This window comes from Dasypus novemcinctus, chromosome 5, assembly GCF_030445035.2.
Source record: "Dasypus novemcinctus isolate mDasNov1 chromosome 5, mDasNov1.1.hap2, whole genome shotgun sequence".
Taxonomy (NCBI): Eukaryota; Metazoa; Chordata; class Mammalia; order Cingulata; family Dasypodidae; genus Dasypus; species Dasypus novemcinctus.
Window position 1 is genome coordinate 124,304,746 of NC_080677.1, and position 13,230 is coordinate 124,317,975.

The window sequence follows — 13,230 nt, forward strand, 5'->3', positions numbered from 1 at the left end:
CACCTACCTGGACTCCCAGCTACATGATCCATGTACTTATTTCTCTCACACCTGGCCTGCTTGCCATTTCTTATACTTCAAACAATGCCCCTAAGATGCTGACAAATTTTGTAAACCAGGAAAGAATGATCTCCTTTGTTCCCTGTATAATGCAAACTTTTTGTATTTGGTTTTCACTCACAAAAAGTGCCTGATTTTGGTGAATTCCAACAATAGGTACGCAGGGATCTGATACTATTTCGGTATACCTGATGATAGATACTCTGTCATCATGAGCTGGAGAGTGTTGTTCTGCTGAGGCCGTCAATTCCTGGGCACGTGGCTCCCTCCTGGTGCTGGTCCATGTGAGCCACATTTTGAGGCTGCCCTTCTGTGGGCCTCATGAAATCAACCACTTCTGTGAAATCCTGTCTGTACTTGAGCTGGCCTGTGCTGACACGAGGCTCAACAGACTCGTCATCTTCGTTGCCAGTGTATTTATCCTAGCGAGGCCTCTCTGCCTGGAGCTGGTCTCCTACACCCACATCCTGGACACCATCCTGATGATCCAGTCCCTGGAGGGATGCTGAAAGTCCTTCTCCACCTACTCCAACCACCCCTGCATGTTCAGGCTCTTCTTTGGCAGCACCATCATCATGGCTTCTGGATTCTGTCATCCTGAGAGCAGCAGAAGATCCTTTTCCTATTGTACAGCTTTCTCAACATTATGCTGAAGTCCGTGATCTAGAGCCTGAGGAACACAGAGGTGAAGGGCACTGTGAGGAGAGCACTGTGCAAGGTGAGGTAGATATGAGAAATATCAATGTGCTATATGGAGTGAGGATATTTGCTTTCTATGAATTATTGAAGTATGTGCATTGCACACTGTGCTGGGCTAAATGAAACCTTGAAATGGAATACTATTGACCAAAACATAAAAGCTAAAACTGTAACATCTCTTGGTAATGAAATAGGCAAATATTTTCAAGGCCTTGGATAAGCAGAGTTTCTTAGGAAAGGCATCCAAAGCACTAAACGTAGAATTTGATAAATTGATAAGTATTACCTTCTTCTTACCTATCAAAGTTCAAAATTAAGAAACAAAGAAAGCTGCAGACCAGGTGACACTATTAGCAAATGAATCATAGCCAAGGGAATCCTTCATATCAATACTAAAATAAGTTAACCCAATTTTATAAACAGCTCAATATTATAAAACAAGCCAAGCTCTTTAATAGACACTTGTCGTAATAAATACCAGTGCTAATAAGCAAATGAAATGGTGCTCACCACTATGAGTCACCACAAAAATATAACTTAAGGTCACAGTGAGATACTGTTTCATACCCACTCAAATGGCTTCAATTTTAAATGGAATAGTGATTATTGGAATTGTTGGAAATCTAATGCCAATAATTGGGAAGGAGTCAATATGAGCCAAGTGTGTATTCACTGTAGCCTAGTCACATTTGGTTAATAAGATTATATTAGTAATCTTCTAGATCAGGGGTTCATGAACATTTATGTAAAAGTAACTGGATAACTAAGGTTTAGAGGGCTATTCAGACTGTCATAACAATGCTACTCTGGGAAAGCAGTCCTAGAAATACGTAAATGGTTGTGGCTTTATTTTAATAAAACTTTACAAAAATAGGTAACTGGAAGGATTGGTCCCATGGTCAGTATCTTGCCAACCCCAACCCCTGTTCTAGATCTAGAAGTCATCTAGTTCCAGCTGATGCCAAGATAACATCCCTTGATAGGTGGGTCCTGGGGACCAAACCACATAATTCGATCTGTTTAAGGAAGACACTTGAGAGCTACCAGACAGTGAGTTCTTTCCTCTTTTGACAACTTATAAAATATAGAGTGTCTTATGATGTTATGCATGTTTGTTTTGTAAGGTCACAACTTTTACTATACAGTAAATTGTTCATGTATGTTCATATATAAATGATATAAAGATAGTAATAATCTGATTGGTTAGGGGAAAATACTTTAGTAGTAATATTTTGACAATGCTCTTTAATCATTAGTTAAAAAGATTCAACAACAATGCAAGTTATTGGTGGTAGGGTGAGATGTTATATATGTTTGGTGTTATATATGTTTGTTTTGTAAGCTCACAACTATTATACATTTATTGTTTATGTATGCTTATGTATGAGTGATCTATTTCAATAAATAAAATTTAAAAAATAGCCTATAGACTATAAACTTCCATGGTTACACCATCATATATAGAAATTTGCAGTAGAACCCTTGACTGTCCATCACTAAGTTGAACTTGAGACCTTGGAATAAGAGGATGCTACTAACAATTTCTGCTTAGGAGCATAAGCAATCCAATAAAAACAAGCACAGAGACATCGTGCAAAGATTATTTTTTTTAGTAGTAGTTTTATCAGAATCTAAGATTTCTAATTGTGTTCTTTTTTGCAGCCATTTTATTAGAAGCACTATATATGTTTATGTTGAAATATTTTTAGATTTAATTATATATTCAGACACATTCATCTTAGCTTGGATTACCAATCAAAACTCCAGCTGCCTTTTCTGCATAAATGGAAAGCAAATCATCAAATTTATGTGGAAGGACAAGGAGTCCCGAATACCCAAAATTATCTTGAAAAAGAGAATAATTGGAGGAATCACAATTCCTGACTTTAAAACTTATTACAGACTTCCGGCAAGATGGTGGCTGAGTGAGCTTGCCTTGCCGTCTCTCCTGGAAAGAGGCAGCTGGGCACCGCTGGAGGTTCTCCGGGACCAGGCTTTTTCAGGATTTTTTCAGGGCAGGAAGTGTCTGGACATCGATTTGGTGGGAAGGTAACGGAAAGGACTGGTCTATAAGATATAAATTGGGACTTTTCAGGAGGGGGAGGCAAGATGGTCGCTGAGTGAACTTCCCGGTTACTAGCTCCTGGGGGGAATTGGCTGGGAGGCGTCGGAGACTCTTTGGGACCGACTGTTTCGGGATTTTTCCTGGTCCGGAGGTGTCTGGACATCGATTTGGAGGGAAGGTAACAGAGAGGATCCATCTGTGAAATATACACGGAGATCCCAGCTACGTGTGGAGGATTCCCTCCTTGAGTAGGTGGAGCCAAGGCAGCTAGCACCGCGCGGAGCCCCGGCGGGCGGCGGCCAGGGTAGCCGAGTCTGGCCGAGCCCGGCTGAGCTGCGGCGGGCGGGGGGGCAGAGCCCAGCTGAGCTTGGCCGAGCCCAGCCGCACTGCGCCGGGCGGCGAGCGGGAGAGCCGAGCCGCGCTACGCCGCGCCGGGCGGCAGGCGGGAAAGCCGAGCCCAGCCAAGCCCAGCCGAGCCCAGCCCAGCCGCGGCGGGCGGTGGGCGGGGGACCGGAGCCCAGCTGAGCCCAGCCGAGCCTGGCTGCGGGGTTTATGTTCTTTGGTTTTTGTTTTTTTTTTTTTTTGTTGTTGTTGTTGTTCTTGTTGTTCTTTTTTTTTTTTTTTTCAATCCTCTCTTTCTTGTCCCCAATATTCTTCTTATACTATTTTACCTTAACAATACAATAGGTCCTACAGGAAATACCTCACATTTGCTGGGTTTCCTCACCCTCCACTGCCTCATTTCTCTGTGAATAGATTTAGCCTATCTACACTATCCCCTTTCCCCTACAACTTGATATCCTCCACCATCTGCTATCTCTCCTATATTCCATCTCCCTTTCTTTGATCCACAAAGTGTCTAACTCTTAATTTCTAATACCTTTGTTTAGTTTTCCATCTGGTATTCGTCCCTGAAACTATTGCCTTTCTTTTCTCTTTCCCTCTCTCACGAAAACAATAGCCTCTTAGAACGTGCCACATTCCTCCCATATTCAGTCGTCTACCTCATAATAGGTACTTTCCTACTACTATAACTCTACACAATTTACATGATCTAACCTCCATCCTCCCAGAACTCATATTGTTGCTTTGTAAACATATATCACCAATACTACTTCACACTTTTTCCTTCCTTACACAATTGACTTTCCCCAGCACTAATACTTTCCTTTAAAGTGAGCTTAACTAGCAATAAGAAATTGGAATAAGAAGAAACAAAGTGACAAAGAGAAGATATAACACTTACGCAAAAACAACAGCTAATTAATCTCCAAGACTAGACAAAGAAGCTAAGGAACTGATTAAACCCGTCAAGAAAAAATGTTGAAAAGACAGCAACAAAAATCTACAAACCAAACCAGTAATCAGGAAAACATGGCTGAATCCAATCAACAAACTGAAAATCAGGAAGGGGGGCAGGACTTCGCACAAGCAATGAAAGATCTCAGAACATTTATCACCGACAAATTTGATGAAGTAATGAAAGAGGTTAACAGCGTGAAGACAACACTTGGAGGGGAAATTGCAGACATGCGCAAAAAAATAACAGATATGATGGGAATGAACACCACAGTTCAAGAAATCAAAAATACACTTGCAGCAAATATCAGCAGACTAGAAGAGGCAGAGCAGAGAATTAGTGATGTGGAAGACAGTGCATTGGAAATCAAACAGATAGTAGAAGTGGTCAATAAAAAGGTAGAAAAAATCCAGATAGGACTTAGGGACCTGAATGATAACGCAAAACGCTCAAACATACGTATTATAGGCATTCCAGAAGGAGAAGAGAAGGGAAAGGGGTCAGAAGGAGTGTTGCAGGAAATAATGAATGAAAACTTCCCAAATCTACTGAAAGAGACAGATGTACATATCCAAGAAGCACAGCGCACTCCACTGGTCATAAACCCCAACAGGCCCACCCCAAGACATATACTTGTCAAATTATCCAATGCTCAAGACAAAGAAAAAATTCTAAAAGCAGCAAGAGAAAGGAAAACCATCACATACAAGGGAAACTCCATAAGATTAAGTGCTGATTTCTCATCTGAAACGATGGAGGCAAGAAGGCAGTGGTATGATATAGTCAAGGGACTAAAGGAAAAAAATTTCCAACCAAGAATACTCTATCCAGCTAAACTAGCATTCAAAAATGATGGAGAGTTCAAAATAATCACAGATAAACAGAAACTGAAAGAGTATATCAACAAGAAACCTCCCCTTCAAGAAATTCTTAAGGGAATTCTGCAGGAAGAAAGGAAAAAACAGGACAGTCAGAGATAGAGGAGAGTGTAAAAGCAACAAGAAAGACAAAAATAGAAGGGGAAAATAAAATAATACAAACAAAATATAACAAACACAAATCCAACCAAAATATGGCTACCATAAATAACTCTCTAAACGTAATAACACTGAATGTCAACGGATTAAACTCACCTATCAAAAGATTCAGACTGGGACACTGGATAAGGAAATACGACCCATCTATATGCTGCCTACAAGAGACACATCTTAGACCCAGAGACGCATGGAGGTTGAAAGTGAATGGCTGGAAAACAATCATACAAGCAAACAACAACCAAAAAAAGGCAGGAGTAGCTATATTAATATCAGACAAAATAGACTTTAAATGCAAAACAATTGTGAGAGACAAAGAAGGATACTATATTTTAGTGAAAGGGACAATTTGTCAAGAAGATCGAACAATCATAAATATTTATGCTCCTAACAAGGGCGCCTCTAAATATGTGAGGCAAACGCTGGAAAAACTAAGTGAAAGAATAGATGCATCTACAATTATAGTGGGGGATTTTAATACACCACTATCAACTCTGGACAGAACATCTCAAAAGAGAATCACTAAAGAAACAAAAAATTTGAACAGTATATTAGAAGAGCTGGATCTAATAGACATATATAGATCATTACACCCAAACACAGCAGGATATACATTTTTCTCAAACGCACATGGAACATTCTCCAAGATTGACCATATGCTAGGCCACAAAGAAAGGCTTAATGAATTCAGAAAGATCGAAATCATACAAAACAATATCTCTGACCACAGTGGAGTCAAGCTGGGAATTTGCAAGGGACAGAGACCCAGACTTCACACGACAATTTGGAAATTAAACAGCACACTCTTAGAAAAACAGTGGGTCAAAGAGGAAATCTCAAAAGAAATCAATGACTACCTTGAAACAAATGATAATGATAACACAACATACCAAAATTTATGGGATGCAGCAAAAGTGGTACTGAGAGGGAAATTTATAGCCATAAATTCATATATCAAAAAAGAAGAAAGAACAGAAATTGAAGAATTAACTGCACATTTGAAGGAATTAGAAAAACAACAACAAAGTAACCCAACAGGAAGAAGAAGGAAGGAAATAACAAAGATAAGAGCAGAACTAAATGAAATAGAAAATAAGAAAGCACTTGAAAAAATAAACAAGACCAAGAGCTGGTTTTTTGAGAAGATCAACAAAATTGACAAACCTTTAGCGAGACTAACAAAGAAAAAAAGAGAAAAGATGCAAATACACAAAATAAGAAATGAGAAAGGTGATATCACCACTGACCCCACAGAAATAAAGACTATCATAAGAGGATACTTTGAAAAACTATATTCCAACAAAAATGACAATTTAGAGGAAATGGACAAATTCCTAGAAATACATAAGCAGCCCATACTGACGAAAGAAGAAATTGATGATCTTAACAAACCAATCACAAGCAAAGAGATAGAATCAGTCATTAAAAATCTCCCAACTAAGAAGAGCCCAGGGCCAGACGGCTTCACAGGTGAATTCTACAAAACATTCCGGAAAGAACTAACACCAATCCTGTTGAAACTATTCCAAAAAATTGAAACAGAAGGAACATTGCCTAATTCCTTCTATGATGCCAACATTACCCTAGTACCAAAGCCAAACAAAGACACCACAAGAAAGGAAAATTACAGACCAATTTCTCTAATGAACCTAGACGCAAAAATACTTAACAAAATACTTGCTAATCGTATTCAACAACACATTAAACGAATTATATACCATGACCAAGTGGGATTTATTCCAGGTATGCAAGGATGATTCAACATAAGAAAATCAATCAATGTAATACACCATATAAACAGATTGAGAGAAAAAAACCACATGATTATATCTATAGATGCAGAAAAGGCATTTGACAAAATACAGCACCCCTTCCTGATAAAAACACTCCAAAAGATTGGAATACAAGGAAACTTTTTGAACATGATAAAGAGTATATATGAAAAACCTAAAGCCAACATTGTTTACAATGGCGAAATCCTGAAATCCTTCCCTCTAAAATCAGGAACAAGACAAGGATGCCCATTGTCTCCGCTCCTATTTAACATTGTCTTGGAAGTACTGGCTCAAGCACTGAGACAAGAACCAGATATAAAAGGCATTCAAATTGGAAGGGAAGAAGTCAAAATTTCATTATTTGCAGATGACATGATCCTATATATAGAAAACCCTGAGAGATCTACAACAAAGCTCCTAGAACTCATAAATGAGTTTAGCAAAGTCGCAGGTTATAAGATCAATGCGCAAAAATCAGTAGCATTTCTATACACCAATAATGAGCAAGATCAGGAGGAAATCAAGAAACAAATACCATTCACAATAGTAAATAAAAAAATCAAATACTTAGGAATAAATTTAACTAAAGAGGTAAAAAACTTATACATCGAGAACTATACAAGATTGTTCAAGGAAATCAAAGAAGACCTAAATAAATGGAAGAATATTCCCTGTTCATGGATAGGAAGACTGAATATTATTAAGATGTCTATCCTACCAAAACTGATCTACACATTCAATGCAATCCCAATAAAAATCAACACAGCCTTCTTTAAGGAACTAGAAAAACTAACTATGAAATTTATTTGGAATAAAAAGAGGCCCCGAATAGCCAAAGACATATTGAAAAAGAAAAACGAAATAGGAGGAATCACACTTCCTGACTTCAAAACATACTACAAAGCTACAGTAGTGAAAACAGCATGGTACAGGCATAAGGAGAGACACACAGACCAATGGAATCGAATTGAAAGTTCAGATATAGAACCTCATGTATATAGCCATATAATATTCGATAAAGCCACCAAACCCTCACAACTGGGAGAGAATGGCCTATTCAACAAATGGTGCCTGGAGAACTGGATAGCTATATGTAGAAGACTGAAAGAGGATTACCATCTCACACTTTATACAAAGATCAACTCAAGATGGATCAAAGACCTAAATATAAGAGCCAAGACCATAAAGACCTTAGAAAGCAGTGTAGGGAAACATCTACAGGACCTTGTAATAGGAAATTTCTTCATGAATATCACAAAAAAAAGCACGAACAGCAAAAGAACAAATAGATAAATGGGACTACCTCAAAATTAAAGCCTTCTGCACCTCAAAGGAGTTTGTCAAGAAAGTAAAATGGGAACCCACACAATGGGAGAAAATATTTGGCAACCATATATCTGATAAGAGACTCATAACTTGCATATATAAAGAACTCATAGATCTCGAAAACAAAAAGATAAACAACCCATTTAAAAAATGGGAAAAAGATTTAAACAGACACTTCTCCAAAGAAGAAATACAAATGGCTAAAAAGCACATGAAAAAATGCTCCAAATCCCTAGCTATCAGGGAAATGCAAATCAAAACTTCAATGAGATACCATCTTACTCCCATAAGATTGGCAGCCATGAAAAAAACAGTAGAATACAAATGCTGGAGAGGATGTGAAGAAAGGGGAACACTCATCCATTGCTGGTGGGAATGCAGAAGGATCCAACCATTCTGGAGGACAGTTTGGCAGTTTCTCAAAAAATTATCCATAGATTTGCCATATGACCCAGCAATACCACTGCTGGGTATATACCCATCAGATCTGAAAACAAGGACACAAACCGATATATGTACACCAATGTTCATAGCAGCATTGTTCACCATCGCCAAACGTTGGAATCAATCCAAAAGTCCATCAACAGATGAGTGGATCAATAAAATGTGGTATATACACACAATGGAATACTACTCAGCTGTAAGAACCAATACACTACAATCGCACGTGATAACATGGATGAACCTTGAGAATCTTATGTTGAGTGAAGCAACCCAGGCATTGAAGGACAAATACTATATGACCTCAATGATATGAAATAAGTTAACTGCCTCAGAGAGCTAGAGTCTGGAAAAGTGGCTTACTGGAAATCGGGGGGTGGAGGAAGGCTGTGAGTTAATGTCTGTAGGGGTGGAATCTGTGATGAGCTGGGGGTAAGTATGAGCACAAAGAAGGGACAAAATGGGGGCAAGGGGTTACCTTTGGGTGGGGTTTTCTGGGTTTGAGGGGGGCTGGGGATGGGAAGAGGGGTAATATGGTCCAAGAAATAGGTGGGAGGGAGGGGCAACATACAAACATGGGAGAGTGCCAGAAGTTCATTGAGAACTAAATGTTGAGTAAAACGTATCAAAGTATAGGTAGGAGGGTTACCTGGTTAGGACGCTCAGGGGGTATGGTCTGATGCGGGATGGACTCCGGAGGGAATAGCTGAAGGCTCATTTTGCCAAGGTGGGTTCTACCATTGGGTGGGGTGGACCCATATCCTGGGGAAGACTAATGCCGTCGAATAGAGAGAACTGTATCTCTCGTTAGAAAGGACGGCTCCCAGGGCATTAGATTGGCAGGCGTTGTGGGCCCTAAGGGGAGGGGAAAATGGACGTGCAATGGATGGAACAAAGGTAAATAAGGGGGCAAAAGAGGAGTTATGTGAGAGTACACGAGGATGAATATAAAACAGCTAATATTACACCAAAAACATATAGGGGACGACAGACTAATAATGAAAACCATAAGACAAAACATAGGATAACTAAAAAATTTAGAAAACTGTACAACCTAAAGTATGGACCACATAGTAAGCACAAATGTTACCTTGTTTGAAAACTATAGTTTCGGAATCTGTACATCAGTTTCAGGAAATATGATATGAATAAGTGCTGTGAGTTGCTATTCCAAGTTAGCAACCCCTGCTGTGGGCTGCTACTCTAAGTTAGCAACCTACGAGGACCGGGCGGGCTTCCACGGCTCGGCGGTGAGCCCCTAAGCCAACGCGTAGGCCTAGGTTCTCCAGGCGTGGGGGACGCGCGGTAAAAAACACGGAGACAGCCTGTGAGAATGAGCTAGTCCAATTTATTGCGGAAATACACTTGATTATATAAGGTCGGGTCAAGGGAGGGGTAGGAATTGGGGCGGGTAAACTACGGGGCGGTAGTGGATAGGCGGAACTGTGCAGGCAGCTATGAAGTAGGCGGTGATTAAGAAAGGGGGCAGATTATGAGTTGGCTAAGTGGACGGGACTGGCGGGAAGGATAGCAACGGCTGGAAAAGGGAGATAACAAAGGCTAGGAGGAGGGGTGAAGGGAGGCAGCAACAAATAAGTTAAAAGATTATTGCTGTGGAAGGGAAAAGGTTTTATGGTGGATCTGGGGAAATACTGTATATTGTATATATGAATTTTGGTGATCTAAGACTCTTCTGAAGCTGACATTATGTTGGGATTCACTTTACGGGAAGTTTTGGATCACAGAGTGGTTCAACAATGGCAGCAGAGGAATACTGATATGGGATGTTATTGACAGGATATATATGGTTGACAGGGAGTTATACAGGGCATATGCCCAGGGTATATGGTAATGTCCATATATACTCATAGTAGAAACAATTAAAAACAACAGCTGGGGGGGTACTGGGCTCCTGGCCGGGGGGTCACTGTTGTGGGCCCTGGGAGAGCAGCGGCAATCCTCCAGGTGCAATGGCAAGAACCAGGAAGGAAGGAGGGCCCAACAGTGGGCTCTTGATACTAATGGCTACACTTTTGAGCCTATGCACCTGCAATAAGAACAAGGCCTAGAGTAGCATTGTGCCTGGGGGTTTCCTCCTGACAGCCTTCATGTTACTCAAATGTGGCCACTCTCACAGCCAAACTCAGCGTGTAGATGTGATGCATTCCCCCCAGCGTGGGACACGACACCCGGGGATGAGCCTCCCTGGCACCGAGGGATCACTACCACATACCAGCTGAAGAAGCAACTAGAAAATGACCTTGAATTAAAGATTCAATGCGGAACAGCAGAATATACCTGTCTACATATAATAACATGACTTCGGGAAGCGGTTTGACCTAATGTAAGGGGGAAATGGAAAGGAGAAATGAGATTATAAGGCTGTGAGTCTCTAAAAAAGAGTCTGGAGGTTGTCAGAAGGAATACCCCTATGTACAACTGAACAGAGTCTAAGAGACAGATAAGGTAGATACAACCCCAGGTATTGGTTCTTTTGAGGGATAAAGAGACCCACGGGTTCTATGGTCATGGCAGAAGGGGTTCACTGCCATGACAGATGGCCCTTCTTTGGAGCTGGTGTTTCTGCGTGATGGAAATGGACTCAGAGGGGATCTCTTTTCACAAGACTTGCATGCTACTTTATTGGAATTGTAGTTGGTGCTGGGTTTAAGATATATGTAGGGGATTTGAATCTCTGGACTGATAATATGACACCCAGGCCCAGAGCCTCAACAGACTTCAGCTCCTACACTTTGACTTATTGGACTTACTCCACTCAGCTAACATGGAGTTGAAGAAGGTCAACCACCACAACATGGAGCCTGAGTGTCTACAACTAGAAGCGGGAAGAGTGCATCCAGTACCCATGTGCAATCTAAGCCCTCACTTGACATAGGTGTGCAATGGACACAACCAATCCAATGTCCACAGAGAAAATGTGGAATGGGTGTGGGAACGGTAGCCATGGGGGCTGCTGGGTGTGGGGAACGGGAGGAAGAGATGAGATGTGGAGGCATTTTCGGGACATGGAGTTGTCCTGGATAGTGCTTCACGGACAATTACGGGACACTGTAGCTCCCCCCAGGGCCCACTGGATGGAACGTGAGAGAGTCTGGGATATGATGTGGACCATTGACTATGGGGTGCAGTGATGCTCAGAGATGAACTTACCAGGTGCAATGGATGTATCACGATGATGGGAGAGAGTGTTGCTGTGGGGGGAGTGGGGGGCGGGGGCGGTGGGGTTGAATGGGACCTCATATATTTTTTTTAATGTAATTAAAAAAATAAATAAATAAATATTAAAAAAAAATAAAGTCAGACCCATGTAAAAAAAAATAAATAAAAATAAAACTTATGACAAAGTTACAGTAATCAAAACAATGTGGTACCAGCACAATGACAGACATATAGGTCAATTTAATTGACTAGAGAGTTCATAAAAAACTCTCACATCACAGCAAATTTATTTTTGACAGGGGTGCCAAGTTCACTCAATTGAGAAAGAAGAGTCTCTTCAACAAATGGTGCTGGGAAGATTGAGTAGCCACATACAAAAAATGAATATGGACCCCTATCTCACACTATATACAATAATTAACTAAAAAAGTACTAAAGAGCTATAGTAGTTTGATATAAGTGATGAATTCCAAAAAGAAATATTGGATTATGCTTGTAATCTGATCTGTACCTGGACATGATTGAGTTATGATTAGGGTGGGGACTCACAGATAAAAGGCATGATGAAGAACAGAGTTGAGGGCTTTTAGTGCTGGAGTTTTGATTCCAGAGTTTGATGCTGAAGACTTAAACAGGAGCCCTGGGGAGTCAGCATGCAGAGGAAAGGGAAGCCAGCCCCAGGAAGGAAGGAACCTTGAAGCCAGAGTAAAGCAAGCCCCAAGAACTTAGTAACCCAGGAAGCCTGAACCCTCATAGACGTCGGCAGCCATCTTACTCCAACTAGGCTTTGGTGAGAGAAGTAACTTATATTTTGTGGCCTGGTATCTGTAAGCTTCTACCCCAAATAAATACCCTTTATAAAAACCAACCAAGTTCTGGTATTTTGCATCAGCATCCCTTTGGCTGACTAATACAGACCTAAATACAAGAACCAAAAACAATAAAACTCCTAAAAGAAATTTGAAAAAAAACAGGAAAGCATTTCCAGAACCTTGTGATAGGCAATGTTTTCTTAGATTTTACAACAAAAGAATAAATAGATAAATAGATAAATCAAACTTTAAAACTTTTATGAATCAAAGGATTTTATTATGAAAGTAAACTGGGAACCTACAGATTGAGAGAAGATGTTTGGAAACCACAAATCCAATAAGAGTTTAATTTCCAGAATATTTAAAGTAATTCTACAACTCAACAACAAAATAGAAAAAAAACAAAAGACTTGAACAGACATTTCCCCAAGAAGGTGCACAAATGTCCATAAAGCAAATTATACATGTTCAACATCATTACCTATGAGGGCGATGCAAAACAAAACCACAATAAGATACCATTTTGTACTCATTAAGT

The 13,230-nt window shown here is 40.3% G+C and overlaps 1 pseudogene; it reads left to right on the forward strand.

Annotated features, from left to right (window-relative positions):
- Nucleotides 1-30: 30 nt before the first annotated feature.
- On the forward strand, nucleotides 31-713 carry LOC101436913 (olfactory receptor 2A5-like; annotated as a pseudogene).
- Nucleotides 714-13,230: the final 12,517 nt, after the last annotated feature.